The following is a 14,905-nucleotide window of genomic DNA, read 5'->3' on the forward strand; positions in this document are numbered from 1 at the left end:
TAGATGGGGCTTTAGAACAAGTATTTCTTCTCTAGTTCTGGTTAAGAGATTGTGAGGATAGCTAAAATGGCAGTAGAGAAAGAGGGATAATAAATCAAATTTGTAAGGATCAGAGGCAATTTGAACATGGGGCTATGGATTAGGATATTTAGAGCCAGCAAAAACTCCAACTCATCAGGCTTTAGGAAATTTATTATTCTACATACCAAAAAGTTCAACAGAAAGTGATATTAACTTTTCTGTGGTTGTTTTGGTTCCATTTACAGGTTGCTGCATGTCCAGACATGACAATCTCCAGAGATGGTATAAAGGACCATTTCTTTTTTGTATCTCTTCTAAAGTAGGATAAGTTTTCCTAGAAACTACCCATCCAACTTTCCTAGGTCCTGCCTAGATTTGTATCCCAAAGTTGAAAACCATTCACAAGCAAGGGAAAGAGACTGCTAGTCTAGTGGCTGTAAGGACCCTCTTCCCAGACTATGGAATAGAGGCAGCTTTTCCTGTAGTCCATGACTACTTTCAAGAGTGGATTGCTGCTCTGTTAGAGTTCCCTTAGGAGGTCTGGGGCTATATTTGAAGGTTTATGAAGAAAAATTATCCATACATACAGACCACTACATTAAACCTATGACTTTATTTTATTAAATAAAACCCATCACCCATTCTTATCACCTTTCTCATCTGAAAATTGAACCACCCTTCTCCTATTTTTACACTCATTAAATTCGTTTCCTTCAATCTACATATTCATGTTCCTATGCTGTACACAATGGAATCTGTCCTTATAAACTGGCTAATTTCTTTGTCCTCAAATATTACCTCCTTCCATATAATATAAATCACTGTCTGAATTTCAAGGTCTCTAACCTATCAAACAAGATGTCCTTCTTCATCTGAATTGGTTTCCTTACTACCTCATTAACATATTAATATTTATTTCTGCTCAGAGACTTTCAGCCATGTGGTTTCTGTCACATGAACATCTCATCCACCCCACCCCACCCCCAACATATCCACATATATATAGCTCTACACAATTCCATAGCACATCCATTTGGTCTAAGCAAACATTGCTGATCTTAGTTGATCTCATGCAGAATCTCTGAATTCCTAAGCACTTATCTAAGTTAAACAGTATGATATAATGGGATACTTTAGTTCACATTTGTCCTAATGTTTTAATACTTGTTCATTTTGTGTTTTCTGTAGGAACACCAAGTCAGTGAGGTCAGGGCACAGGCCTTATATTTCTTCTGAATCCCTTACAATTGTTAGTCCTGATTCAGGCTGCCTATCAAACTCACAGGAGATATCTATACAAAACAAAACAAAAATTCTACATATACTGTTAGACTACTAGAGATGGAGCCTTAGAATGTATATATTTCATAATTTTCCAGGTGATTCATCTATACTTATTTCAGTGTTGATTCATGAACTAATATTTGGGTTCCCTTGTTTCAGAGAATATGATCAGACTACTAGTAAGTATTTAAGAAATGCTTAATCCGAAAGTATTAATTTACTAAATTCACAAGTTTTGTGGTCAAAGCTTAGAACATCTTTGTAATACTTGAGTGTGCGTATAAGAATTACAAAATAAAGAAAAACTTTAAACAAGTGCACAACAAACATATTCATCTAACTTATAATTACCTAATGATGGTGATGAAGGTATTAATAATAATTCTTTAATGATGTCCCCAAATAAGTCATATGATACCACAAAATGTCATTTCTAACCCTATATGTTTCTTCTAAACTTATGGGATTTAGTAAGAGTTACTACCTATCTAATTCACAAATTCATGGTACCAGAATCTTGACTATAATAATAAAAAAGTTCTGCCCAGATGAGCCTGTAAAGGTCTCAGTAGTATAATATGGGACTTTAAGAGACTGACGGAATGATACATATATATCATACACTTATACATGTATATTCATCTTTGTTCTCTTATAAATCCCCACTTCCTCATTGCTAAAGATCTGATGATAATTTATCTATGAAAAGATAACATTTCAAGGTATGATCTTTTTTTTTTTTTTATAAATGTCATTCTGTGACATCAGGGCTGCAATGACTGCTCCTGGTTTTATGGACTTTACTACTAATTGCTGAAAATATCATAGGCTTTGCTTATTCACCACTCAAAGAATGATCTTTCATTACCAGGTCTTTAATAGATTGATTTCTATGCTACATTTGCTTTCTTTTAATGTTCTCTGCAAAATTGTGGCTTCCTCCATTACTAATGAAAGAAAATTGAGGAGACCTGTTTTGGCTGTGTCCCTTTTCCCCCCAGGACATATCACTGTTCTGTTACTCTCTTCCCTTTGCCATCCATGAGAATTTTCCTCTGAGCTGTGGCAAAGCGAAGGTCATTTAAAAATCATTCTTTGTGCAGAATGAACTGCTATTTGGGCATTGTCAGTATTCTTTCTCTATAAAACATCATAAATCTTATGGGAAATAATTTAAGTGCTCGTGGATATTATCACACCCAGTGTTGCAAAGGGTAATAGTTCTCTAAATGCTTATTAAATGAAACAATGAATACACGAATGTAGATCCTTGATATGGCACTCAGAATTTTGTTTGGATATCTCAAATAAGATCTGATACAATAAGAACACTTTGATGTTCAAAATTGCTATATATTTAAAACAATGCCTCAATATAAAATACATAAAATTCCATAAGGACAATTATTTAGTGATTCTAGAATACTCCTTAGTGTTGCTAGAATTTTATTGTCTGTTTCATTTCATTTTAGAAATTTGACCCCAGGATAACATAGAAAAAAGACTGTTCAGAGTTGCTAGTTATTACCATTGTTGGGCATTAATTTAAAAAATATAAAATAATAAGCTGATTTTAAGAAATATGGCTTAATTTACAAGAATTTAAATTTTATTCCATTTATATTATAACGTAAGCCCTATTATTAATGATATTGCTCTAAATAGCCCCCAAACTTGAGACTAATTTTATTTGTCAAGGCTAGATAATTTTTTATTGATATTTAAATCTCCAGGGGAGAAAAAAAAATTTGCACCTTCTCCCATTAATAATCTCTAATTATATTCAGTGTATATACTTCTACAAATATATATATATATATATATATATATATATATATATATATATAAAACATAAGCATTATTTTAATATTTCTGCCTCTTAGTTCAATAGGAAGAAATGTTCTAACATTTGCATTATGTGAAGATGAAGTGCAATAAGGAATCAAGTTCCTGGTGCTTTTTTAATGCCTTACCCTTCCTCAATTTTTGTATGGTTCCACTGTCTAATCATTTTTGTCCTCTGTTCAATGGTCAATTTTGGATATATGTTTCATTAAGAATCAAAAAATGTGAAAGTCAGAATACACTGTAGAAATCACTTGGACTACTGCTGCATTTTACACAGAGGATAATTGAGAATAGAGAAGTTAAATGATTTGTGCACTGTGACATAACCAGTTGGTTACAAAGTTGAGGATACACTACTAGTATACCATAAATGAATTTGTTCTTATGATTATCTTATAATACTTAGAATCTGATTGTAAATAATTGTTCTAAAATTACTCACAATTAATTTTTATTTGGTAGAAATCTGTCATTTATGGTAACATTGATGAAATTTCCATGAATATACAGAGTGAAAAGAGGAATTAATCTAATGAGTCTTTTTCTTATGAAGTACAGTGGAATGTTACAGTAAAGAAAGATTACTGTTGTTAGCTAATTTTGCAACAATGTAGGCCAAAGAAATCTATAATCACAGAACTTTGAAACATGAGTGATGTGGAAGAGTTATGGCTATTAATTCAGTCTTTCCATGTTGTGCTCAATGAAATATTAAGCTTTAAAGCCTGTGTGGGAGTGTATCTAAATATAGTTGTTATTTTGCATTTTTATTCTGCAGTTTCTCAGACATATTCATGGCAGTGAGGGGGAAAAATGTCTGCCATCCAGGCATGATTCTCAATAGGATGCTGAGAGGTCATTTCCTTACAGCAAAGGCACAGAGAGCCAGAAACAACTCAGCTTGGTTCTGCTCTGATTTGGTCTTCTGAACTCTCCCATAGTCCTCAGTGTGCTGATCTGGGTAGCTTCAAACGTACATAGTGTAAGAGATGCCAACTTTCATGAAAAAAAATCTTACACAGATGGTAACTAATTTAGTTTGATTTAAAATTATGATTGGTCTATTCTCTGAAAGCCTTGTCAACAACCTGGGGTGCTGATAAGGTGATGAAGGTCAATATTTAAAAGCAATAGATTAGCAATTGGAAAGCTTTGAGTCTAGAGGAGTAAAGTGATGTATAGAAGATGAGACATGAGAGAAAAAAGGAAGGTAACATTTGTAGTGAACCTGAAATGTACCAGGTAGAGAGCTGAACACTAAACTCACATCGTCACATTTAATTTTGAGATAGATAAAATGGTTATGTGTTATTGATACACAGTTAAGGAAGGGGAAAAAAAAGAAGAGCAGACTTGGGAGTCAAATACTGGTTAGACTGACACAAAGCACATCGTCTTCCAAACAGAACCAAACTTCTGATTCAATTATCAGTAAACTTTCAACAATATCATGCTGCCAATCAATTAGGCAAATGATTTGGAATAAATAATTATGCTTGCAGATTTAAAAATGCACCCATCTGGTATACTCACCACATGTTTGCCTTGGGCATTTTTGCTTAAAATGCAGGAACATTCCAGAAGGAATCCCAAACTGAAATGTATCCGATTCCCTGTGTTCTTATCCTGCCTCCCAGTATGTCATATAAAAGTTAGTAAAACAGAATGACATAAAGGCTGATATGTCATTTTCATCTGGATTAAATTTCTCTGTGCCATTTATTAGCTTCTGGATTTGGTAAAAGATTAGGAGTCTCCACTGTTTGAAGGCCACATGAGACAGCCCTCATTTCCTCATCTTCCTGATCATCTCAGAACATCTGGTTTCCTGGTGTACTTAAGATCTTGTTGACCTATAAGATAAGTCTGAATAATACCAAAGTTGATTGCTAACTCACACCAGCAGCAGTTTCTACTTATACAAGTTTTCTTAGCATTCATCCCAAATCAGGACAGTTTCTGGATTTTTATTTTTATTTTTTTACCTAGGCCTCACATCATTTGATGATAGACAGTTTAACCCAAAGAGGAAAAGAGGAAAGTAAATAATAAAGAGCTCTGTCGTCCTGCACATACATGTGTCAAGAGGTTGTCAGGCAGAATACAGAGCAATGATTTATTAAACTGAAAGCCTACAGAAAAGTCATACCAGTCACCTTCTGAATGGATATTAGACTTGAAATTTTCCTAGAAGATACATCTAGAAGGTTCATCAAAATCACTTGTAAATCATATTTATTATTTAATACAGTGGAAGAAAGACTTATTATCTATTGGATTTTGGAATACATCCAATCAAAAGTAAGGCTAGTTGGAGTAGACTTGTGAGCGGAGCTAATAAGGTCAGATGAGTGGGTCAGCAGGACCACACATGGGAGGTGTATTATGAGGGTCTCAGGAGGCAGAGCAATCTGTATCACAGTACTCACATATTCAAAGGGACATTTTTTAAATCAAAAGTACAGGGAAACTTCTTAACTTAAAAATAAATTAAAACTCTGTACTGTGACTACCAAACATCCATAAATCCCTTTAGAAATATTAGCCTCACATCATCCTTTCTAGACAGGATAAAAAGGATACACAGATAAAGAAGAAGGATCCTTGGTTCACAAACAAACATGCATAATTATTTTGATGGATCATTGATATTTTACTCCATGTAGTTTATATGCATACAGAAAAAATATGTATACATCAAATTGTGATTATAGTGAAAGGAGTTCTAGAGTATTTATTTTGATATAAATGACCTTGGGCACACATATATGCATGGGTGCTCACACATGCACATGCCCACATACACACATACACAAAAGCTCTAATTGATCTAACCTACTTTGTAAACTAAGGCTGCTAATGGTATGTGAGGCATCCATAGTAGCCTTATGGCTAGGTAAATATGGTATCTATTTGGTGCCACTTTGACCCATTCTTCTTGTCTATCCTGGTGTTCATCTGATCTTTCTTCCTTATAATCATTAAGCATTGGGCTGGTGTTTTTCTCCTGGCTTCTACTTGCCTGTGTTCTGTAGACTAAGAATCTAAAGGATAAACCCAAAAGGTGGACTTGAGGAAAAGTCAAATTTATATCTGGGTAGACTGCCCAGGTGATTTCTTCCTCTGATGATATTGGCATTAAAAGACAATCTGGCTAAAGAACAATTGGCTAGAAAACTGTGACACTAAATGGGATAATTAAAAGTGAAAGGTTCTTGAAATATTAATGTTTATTACATGTAACATAAAAAAAGTGAAAGGTGGAAGAGTGTGCCTAGGAAAATTTTGGAATTCATAGAGGACTAGAGGCCTGATGCATGAAATCTGTGCAAGAGTAGGCCTTCCTTGACCCTGTTACTGGCACCGGCTTCCCTCCAGCACCTGGGACCCGGGCTTCCCTCACAGCCCCAGCTTCGTCCGGAAGGATGTCTGGAAGGACATCCAGTCTAATTAGCATATTAGATTTTATTACTATAGACTAGCTTTGCAGCTTTTGAAGAAATATCTCCATCCTTAGAGTAGCATGAACGAAGCTGTTAAAGCCCTGACATAGCATGACAATTTATTCTCAGTAAGTCATTAGAAAGGTGAAGCATGCCACTAGATTAAGGGTGGCAGATAAGTTTCATCTTGGCTGCCACATCTAGTTGATTTGTAGAGGCTGCCTGGAGATATGTGGACAAAAGGACTCTAAGAACTTATCTAAATCCAACAGTTTAGTGTCCTGTGATTGATTAGTGATGTGTTCATGGGCACAGAAATGTGAGTTATTCACATAGATCATGTAATGTTTCTTTCATCTTTGTACCAGATATCCCTCTAGAATTGGATAGTTGAAAGAGTCCATATCTGACTAGTGGAAATTTAGCTTATCATTTGAGTACCTTAAGTGATGGTTAACCAACTGGTTGGCCCACATAGCTCATGATGATACAGTGGGGTTTCCTTATATATTGATCAACATGATTTGGGAGTACAGGCTTGCGGTAGTTAAGATGATCAGGTAGGTTGATAATCAAGATTTTTCTTTGGTCTGTTCACACAACCCAAGTTTAAAAATGTGGCCGTGGAATGCATGGTCAGAATTCAGATGAAAACAAGGAGTGAGGTAGAGTTCTAGTCTTTGGAAATAAAATATCAGTTATGAGAACATGAGTCAGCTATGGGTGCCAGTTTTATGAACTGCATTTTGACATTGGTGCACAGATAACTCCTTAACAGAATCCCAAAGGCAAGTAAGTGTGCTTTGTCAGTTGTCAACTTAGGGGACCACCAGGACAGCAAAGGTCTGCAATGGGGCACCACAGTGGGGGTCAGCCTAACAGGGAGGAGGACTAAGCAATACACCTGGCTGTATTGGGGGTGAAGCCCGAGGGATGGACTTTGGGGCTGCTCTAGCAGTAGTGCCAAAGCTGTGGCCTGATGTTTGGGATATGCGTGAACCCCTAGAGAGAGATGTCAGAAGGCCTCACTGTGGAAATGCTTGATAAAGTCAGGACAGGGAAATAGAGTCCTCGGCCCACTTGGTTTTCTTACATAAATTACGCAATTGGAGTTGCGGTGCTTATCCATGAATCAAGTTTTCTCTCTTCCTATACAAGTTTGCTGGGAAAGGTATTAGATAAGGTATGAGCAGACATTTATACCTAACTGCGAATGCATCTACTACATGCTTTCCTAAATATACACTTTTTGCAAATGGTGAGAAACTGCTACAGAGAAGCTGGGGAAAAAGATACAAGAGGGTTAAGTTTGGCAAGTTGAAAGCCGGAGTTAGGAAAACACATGGAGACAAGGAGATAGATCTCATGTCAATGGTTTCGTGAAGAAAGTACTTATTACTGGACCTAGAGAACAGATAAGAAACCCTAAGGAATATATAATAGAAATGGTGGTCTATGGCTATTATTTCTGGTGTGATTCTTAATGGGCCTTTTTAGGCTTCCCAGAGGCTGCTCTAGGGTTACTGAATAGTCCTAGTTTCCCTAAGACATTCCCAGTTTTAGAAATGAAAACTGTTCCAGGAATGCCCTTACTCCCAGGCAAACGGATGGCAGGTCACTCTCAGAGAGGTAAAGTGTAACCCTTTTTTGGGCATGGGGGAAGTAGGACTTTCAGAAAATGCTTCAACACCTGAAGCTGACCTTTGACCCTTTGATTGAAAAGCATAATAGTAATATGATGATGCTTTAGGCATCAATAAAAGAAGCTGGGAGAGAACCTCTGTCCTGCTGTTTCGTTTATTAGCAAGAGTGTGTGTGTGTGTGTGTGTGTGTGTGTGTGTGTGTGTGTATGTGTAGGGGTGTTGTTTCCATTTTCTGTACAGGCTAAACGGACAATTTTTTAAATATATTTGTTATTGTTGATTGTATTACAGATATCTCCCATTCCCTCCCTTCCCCCCTCCTCCCAGCTCCTACTCACCCTCCCAGGTCTTCACTACCCTATTGCCCCTGTCCATGGGCTATGCATATAAGTATATAGGTTTATCTCTTCTCATCTCTCCAACCCCACATCAAGAGCTGTCCATCTCTCCCATGCCTCCATGCTTCGGGTCTTATTTTGTTTGTTGGTCAATTCATTTTGCTGATTAGATTCCACAAATAAGTGAGATCCTGTGATATGTGTGTGTGTGTGTGTGTATGTGTGTGTGTATATATATATATATATATATATATATATATATAATTTTATTTTACTTTTGAATTTTGTTAAGGTTTACCTCCCTCCCTCAAGGAATATTATGGCTGAATTTGATTAGCATTGTGGCACTTATACATATTTCTCTATTATTCTAATAGCTAAATAAACTACTAATACATGTTGTATTCAAAACTATTTCCAAAATTTATTGAAAACAGTTTAAACTTTTCTTAAAGTTTATCTATACCACCTTCGCTGTATTTCCAAACCTTTCCTCCAATTCTTTTTTACCACTCTTTAGCCATGTAGACACCCTACCACTGCCAAGACTTTTCATAACTTCCTGCTTAGGAAATTTTACTCACATGCATGTCCTTAGAGGGAACTGACATTTTATCTTCCCTCCTTTATGCCCATTTTTCAAATCCAGTGCATAGTTTAAGGTGGAACTTAAATATCATCCCTTCTCTGAAGCTTCCCTGATTGGACATCCAAATATGGTATCTTCCACCTCTGACCATTTCACAGCACTTTGTAGGTCTGGGTGGCATGTTTTTCTCTTTGCTCTGTATTAACTGCATTTGGTAGTTAACTTATCTAACAACAAAATTGTAAGCTACTTAATGACTTTAAGGTAAGGATTTGAAGTAAGGCCTAATTTGCATAACAAATGTTTTCAATCTGTCTCCTATTTGAAATTGTCAAGAGCTGTGGAAAGGTTTAAGATTTAACCTACTTGCAAATTAACTTTAGGCTGTGACAGTTTTGTGGGTACTGGCAAAAGCACCAGGCACCTGATAAAAAACAAGGGACAGTTTACTACTTAAAGTAATAGCAGTTGCTAAACAATCAGAATTTTCTTGTACAAGTTTCCCAGTTCTCAATTTCAACAGGACAGTGTGAAGAGGGCCAGGTGTAGGATGCACACAGAGTGTGTTGCAATATAGGACATGAACCTTGAGCTTAGGGAACTTCTTATATGGAACAGTAAGCATCATTCCTAAGTGTGGATGAAAGAGGCCTCGTGCTAACCTGACAAGCTCAGGGAAGGCCTGCATGGCAGTATTGCAAACTCAAAGTATGGTCTGAAATTAAAACTTTAACTAAAAGCAGTTATGGTGGGTAGTCAGGTTCTAGGCCAGTATCTTCCCTGACAAGGTCAGTCTTTACCTTAACTAAGCCTATTGTCTTTTTGCATCTACAATAACATATCCTTGAAATGTCAGGGTAACTTATAACTTTCCCCTTTTTCAGGACTCCTCAGGGCACAACCAAATGCCCAGGGTGTCAGGACAGATACCACAAATTCCTTAATTATTATGTTATCATGTTAATTGTTGACTGTTAACTATCCGGTACCCACCTAAGTAAAAGAAGTATGTGTCTATCATTTTACTTTTTAACTGATCCCAGAGGTTTCCCCGCTTTGCTTTCTCTTGCCCCTCTAACCTATCACCAGTGGATTTCATGTAACCCACTTACATCTCCTTTTTGGTTGTAATGTATAAAACAAGGTGAAAAACTACCATTTTCTGGAGCATTATCCAAATCCGTTGAGATTCTGCTTCCTGGCAATTGTGGACAGTTTGGCTCAAATAAAATCACAAAAATTCTTTTCAGGTTTTTGTTTTTTAATCCTCACTAGAGGATATTTTTGCATTGATTTTATAAGAGAGTGGAAGAGAGAGAGGGAAAGGCAGAGAAATACCGAAGTGAGTAAAACACATCGATTGGTTGCCTCCTGCAAGAGCCTTGGCCAGGGCCCAGGCTGGGGAGGAGCCTGCAACTGAGGTACATACCCTTGATTGGAATCGAACTTGGGACCCTTTGCTCTGCAGGCCCACACTCTATCTACTAAGCCAAGCTAGATAGGGCAGCATACAGATAGTTTTGATGCAGTTTTAACCTACTTATTAATAATAAGAAGGAAACAAGGGGAAGGCCAGATATTATAGGCATGTTCCCTGCAAAACACCAGGGGGGGAGGGGGGAGATTGGACAAAGGGAAGATAGATGCAGACCCGGTAAAGTTGGCATAGATATTTGTTGTCAGTCACATCTGGTAAGGGAAGTCATTGGCCAGAATGGGTGTGGCCAGTGCAAGTGCTCAGAAATATGGGATATTCCCTAAACAAAGGAGTTCACTCTCTTATGCTCATGGTTCCTCTTGGCACACTTGGCTCATGACTTATGCCTGGCTTCCTGGCATTCTCCCGTGTGGCCCACGGCCATGGGGACTCTCACATACAATGGACTAATGGACTGCAGGTAGCCTGATACTGTACTGGACACAGCTCCAACTTGCAAAGGAAACTCTGGACACTGGCTTTACTTCTAGCTTTACTGAAACCCCAGCTACACTTCTTCTATGAGGGGACTAAGGGAAGTGGAACTTTAGAAACCCACGGATGTGATTCCACGTAAGTAAAAATTACTCATTCTCCCATGTGAGTCTCAGAGATTTCTTTTTCTCGGGATATGGTAAGAATTCTACCCGCAGCAGCACCCAGTGGTGAAGAGGACCCTCACTTCATCAAATATCAGTTTGGAGCAAAGGTACACAATGCCTCGCCTCACAAGACATGCCAAAATGTGAGAAGCCCAAGGAGAATTGTCTCACATATAAATTATTTATTCATTCAGCAAGCATTATGTGAGCACCTCATATGTGCCATTGTTCTAGGCACCAGGAAGTGGTTACAAGGCAAACAGTTGGCCTTTGTTCCAAGCATCTATTGGTAACAGTTCTCTTAGTTTAGCTCATCTTGATTCATATCTATATATATAAAAGCCTAAGCGACTGAACGACATTCAACTGGTAGCTATGATTTGCACTCACCACCAGGGGGCGGACACTCAACACACAGGTGTGGAAACATGGAACAGACTGATCAATCTCAGAGGGAGGGTGGGAAGAGATTAACCAAAGATCTTACATGCATACTAGAGGCCTGGTACACAGATTCTTGCACTGGTGAGGTCCCTTGGCCTGGCGTGTGGGGATCAGGCCAAAATTGGCAGTCTAACTTCCCCCGAGGGGTCCTGGATTGTGAGAGGGTACAGGTCAGGCTGAGGGACCCCACCGGTGCATAAATCCGTGCACCGGGCCTCTAGTGTATTATAATGTGCTAGTGGCTTGATGCATGAATTCATGCATATTGAAAGGAAATTAATTAGAAGAAATATTTTAGTATTGCTATTCACCCTTTCTCTATAATAGAAGTGTCAACCAAATTCACAATTGACAATGACAGATCGAAAAACACATGTGCGATTGGTGCCAGTGAGAGCTTTATATGTATTGTACATGCGCGAGTCAACTTAGCCATATTTATATATATATATATATATATATATATATATATATATATATATATATAAACTTGCTTAATTAGCCCTGCTTTCTGATTTAGCTAAACTTTTTCCAGTTCAGTGAAGCACCCCAACTTCTCTTTCAGGTAATTGTCAGCAACACAGCAGTAAATATCAACACAAAGCAGATTCTTATTGTAGATCATGCAGGGAGAACAAAGGGTAAAATATTTAACTGCAGCAGTGTTTGACTCTATTCTGTACAGTGAGAAAACCTGAAGTCATTTTCAAGTTCTACCATTTCTTCTTTTCAGTCGGGTCAAGTTTATAAACTTTCTAAATGTCCATTTGCTGGCTAAGGAAAAGAAAATAGGATTCCACCGAGTCTCCTATCTACCTACTCCAGGACTTCTGTAAGAATCAAATGAGATGAGGCACTGGAAAATGCTTCACAGACATTTGGTTAAAGTGTAACATGTTTGCTCCTGGCTATAAAGCAAGTCGTGTTCCTGGGCTGAAGAAACTCCAAGGAGGCTAGTTGCCAGGGAGAGGAAGCTGGGCATTGTTATGTGATGTCATTACCCAGTGCCCACAGTGACCATTTCTGGGCTGGGCTGGGCTTTGGGCTGCATTTTGTGCCATGGGGTCTTGGAAGCATTGGCTGCAATTTGATGGGCTGTCACTCTGGGGTGGTAGTGGGGCCTGTGTCCCACTTGGGGGAAGCCAAGTGTTAGTTTGGCTTTTTATTATTAAATGGCCTATCACTAGGGAGAGGAAGCCAGGCATTGATATGTGATGTTATTACCCTGTCTCACAGCGACCCTTTCTGGGCTGGGCTGGGCTGTGGGCCGCACTTTGTACTATGGAGACTCGGCAGCATCGGCTGCGATTTGGTGGGCTGTCACTCTGAGGTAGTGGCGGGGTCTGTGTCCCACTTGGGGGAAGCTGAGTGTTGCTTTGTGGGCGCCAGGTCCGCAGTGACGTTTCTTTGTCAATGGCCAGTGTATGTCATGGCAGCTCCTGCATTGAGCATCTGCCCCCTTGTGGTCAGTGCACCTCATAATGACCGGTCAGGCAGTCAGACACTTAGCATATTAGCCTTTTATATATAGAGAGAGAGTAGAGGCCCGGTGCATGAAATCTGTGAGAGGGTGCAAGCCAGGCTGAGGGACCCCACTGGTGCACAATCTGGGACTGGGAGGGACCGTGGGAGGGTTCCAGGGTGTGTCTGGCACATCTCAGTCAGTCCCAATCAGCTGACCATAGCAGCAAGCTAACCTACCGGTCAGAGCATCTGCCCCCTGGTGGTCAGTGCATGTATAGCAAGCGGTTGAGCAACCTTAGCATATCATTAGCATATTATGCTTTGATTGGTTGAATGGCTGACTGGACGACCAGACACTTAGCATATCAGGCTTTTATTATATAGGACTAGAGGCTCGGTGCACAAAAATTTGTGCACTGGCGGGGGAGGTGTCCCTCAGCCCCACTTGTGCCCTCTCACAGTCTGGGACCCCTCAGGAGATAATGACCTGCTGGCTTAGGCCCACTCCCAGGTGGCAGAGGGCAGGCCCAATCCCTAGGTGCCTGCCCCGCAGCTCCTGGTCAGGCTCAGAGCAGGGCCGATTGGGTAGATGGGGCACCGCCCCCTGTCATGCACAGAGCAGGGCAGATCAGGAGGTTGCGATGCCACCCTCAGTCATGCTCAGGGTAGGGCCGATTGGGGGGTTGGGGCGCCACACCCTGTCACACACAGAGCAGGGCCGATCAGGGGGTTGGGGCACCTTCTCCTTTCATGAACAGAGCAGGGCGGATAGGGAGGTTGTGGCCCCGCCCCCTGTCACACACAGAGCCGCAGGGCGATCAAGGGGTTTGGGTGCTGCCCCCTGTCACGCTGCTCCAGGGGCCAGGAGGCCTCGTGGCTCCGCTGACCCTGGTGCTAGGAGGCCTCGCAGCTCCACTGATCCTGGTGCTGGGAGGCATATTACCCTTTTACTATATAGGATAGAGGTCTGGTGCACGGGTGGGGGCCGGCTGGTTTGCCCTGAAGGGTGTCCTGGATCAGGGTGGGGGTCCCGCTTGGGTGCTTGGCCAGCCTGGGTTAGGGGATGATGGCTGTTTGCAGCTGGTCACATCCCCTTCAGGGTGAGGGTCCCCACTGGGGTGCCTGGCCAGTCTGGGTGAGGGGCTGAGGGCCATTTTCAGTCTGGCGGGTGACTGAAGCTCCCAACCTCTCCTTTTTTCCTTTTTTTTTTAAATTCTGGGATTTATTTACCTTCTATGGCTGTCACTGGAGCTGAGAGCTGGCTTTAGCTCAGACCTTGGATGCTGAAAGCAGGTTTCTGCCCTTTGTTTACCTTCTGTATTTGAAACTTTGCTGCGACTCCAGCTCTGAGATCCCAGCTGACTGAAAGCAGGTTTCTGGGGTTTTGTTATCTTCTATATTTGTAACAATGTTTCTTAGAGTGCAAGCTCAGAGCCCAGCAGTGGCAGGCAGGGAACCTTGGCTTCCTCCATCACTGGAGCAAGCAAGCCTCCTATTGGCATCAGTTGCCTGGCTGCCGGCCACCATCTTGGCTGGCAGTTAATTTGCATATTGCCCTGATTAGCCAATGGGAAGGGTAGCAAAGTTACAGCTAATTACCATGATTCTCTATTATTATATAGGATAAGATGAGAAAATAATAGTTTACCCTCTGCTATTAATATGAACACATTATTGGGAAATATCATGCAGCTTAACTACAGCAATCTTTTTTAGACTAATTAGAACAAATATATATTCCACCTTAAGCAT

Source organism: Myotis yumanensis, unplaced genomic scaffold (assembly GCF_028538775.1).
Source record: "Myotis yumanensis isolate MYYU_CA2020_CCGP unplaced genomic scaffold, mMyoYum1.0.hap1 SCAF_8, whole genome shotgun sequence".
Taxonomy (NCBI): Eukaryota; Metazoa; Chordata; class Mammalia; order Chiroptera; family Vespertilionidae; genus Myotis; species Myotis yumanensis.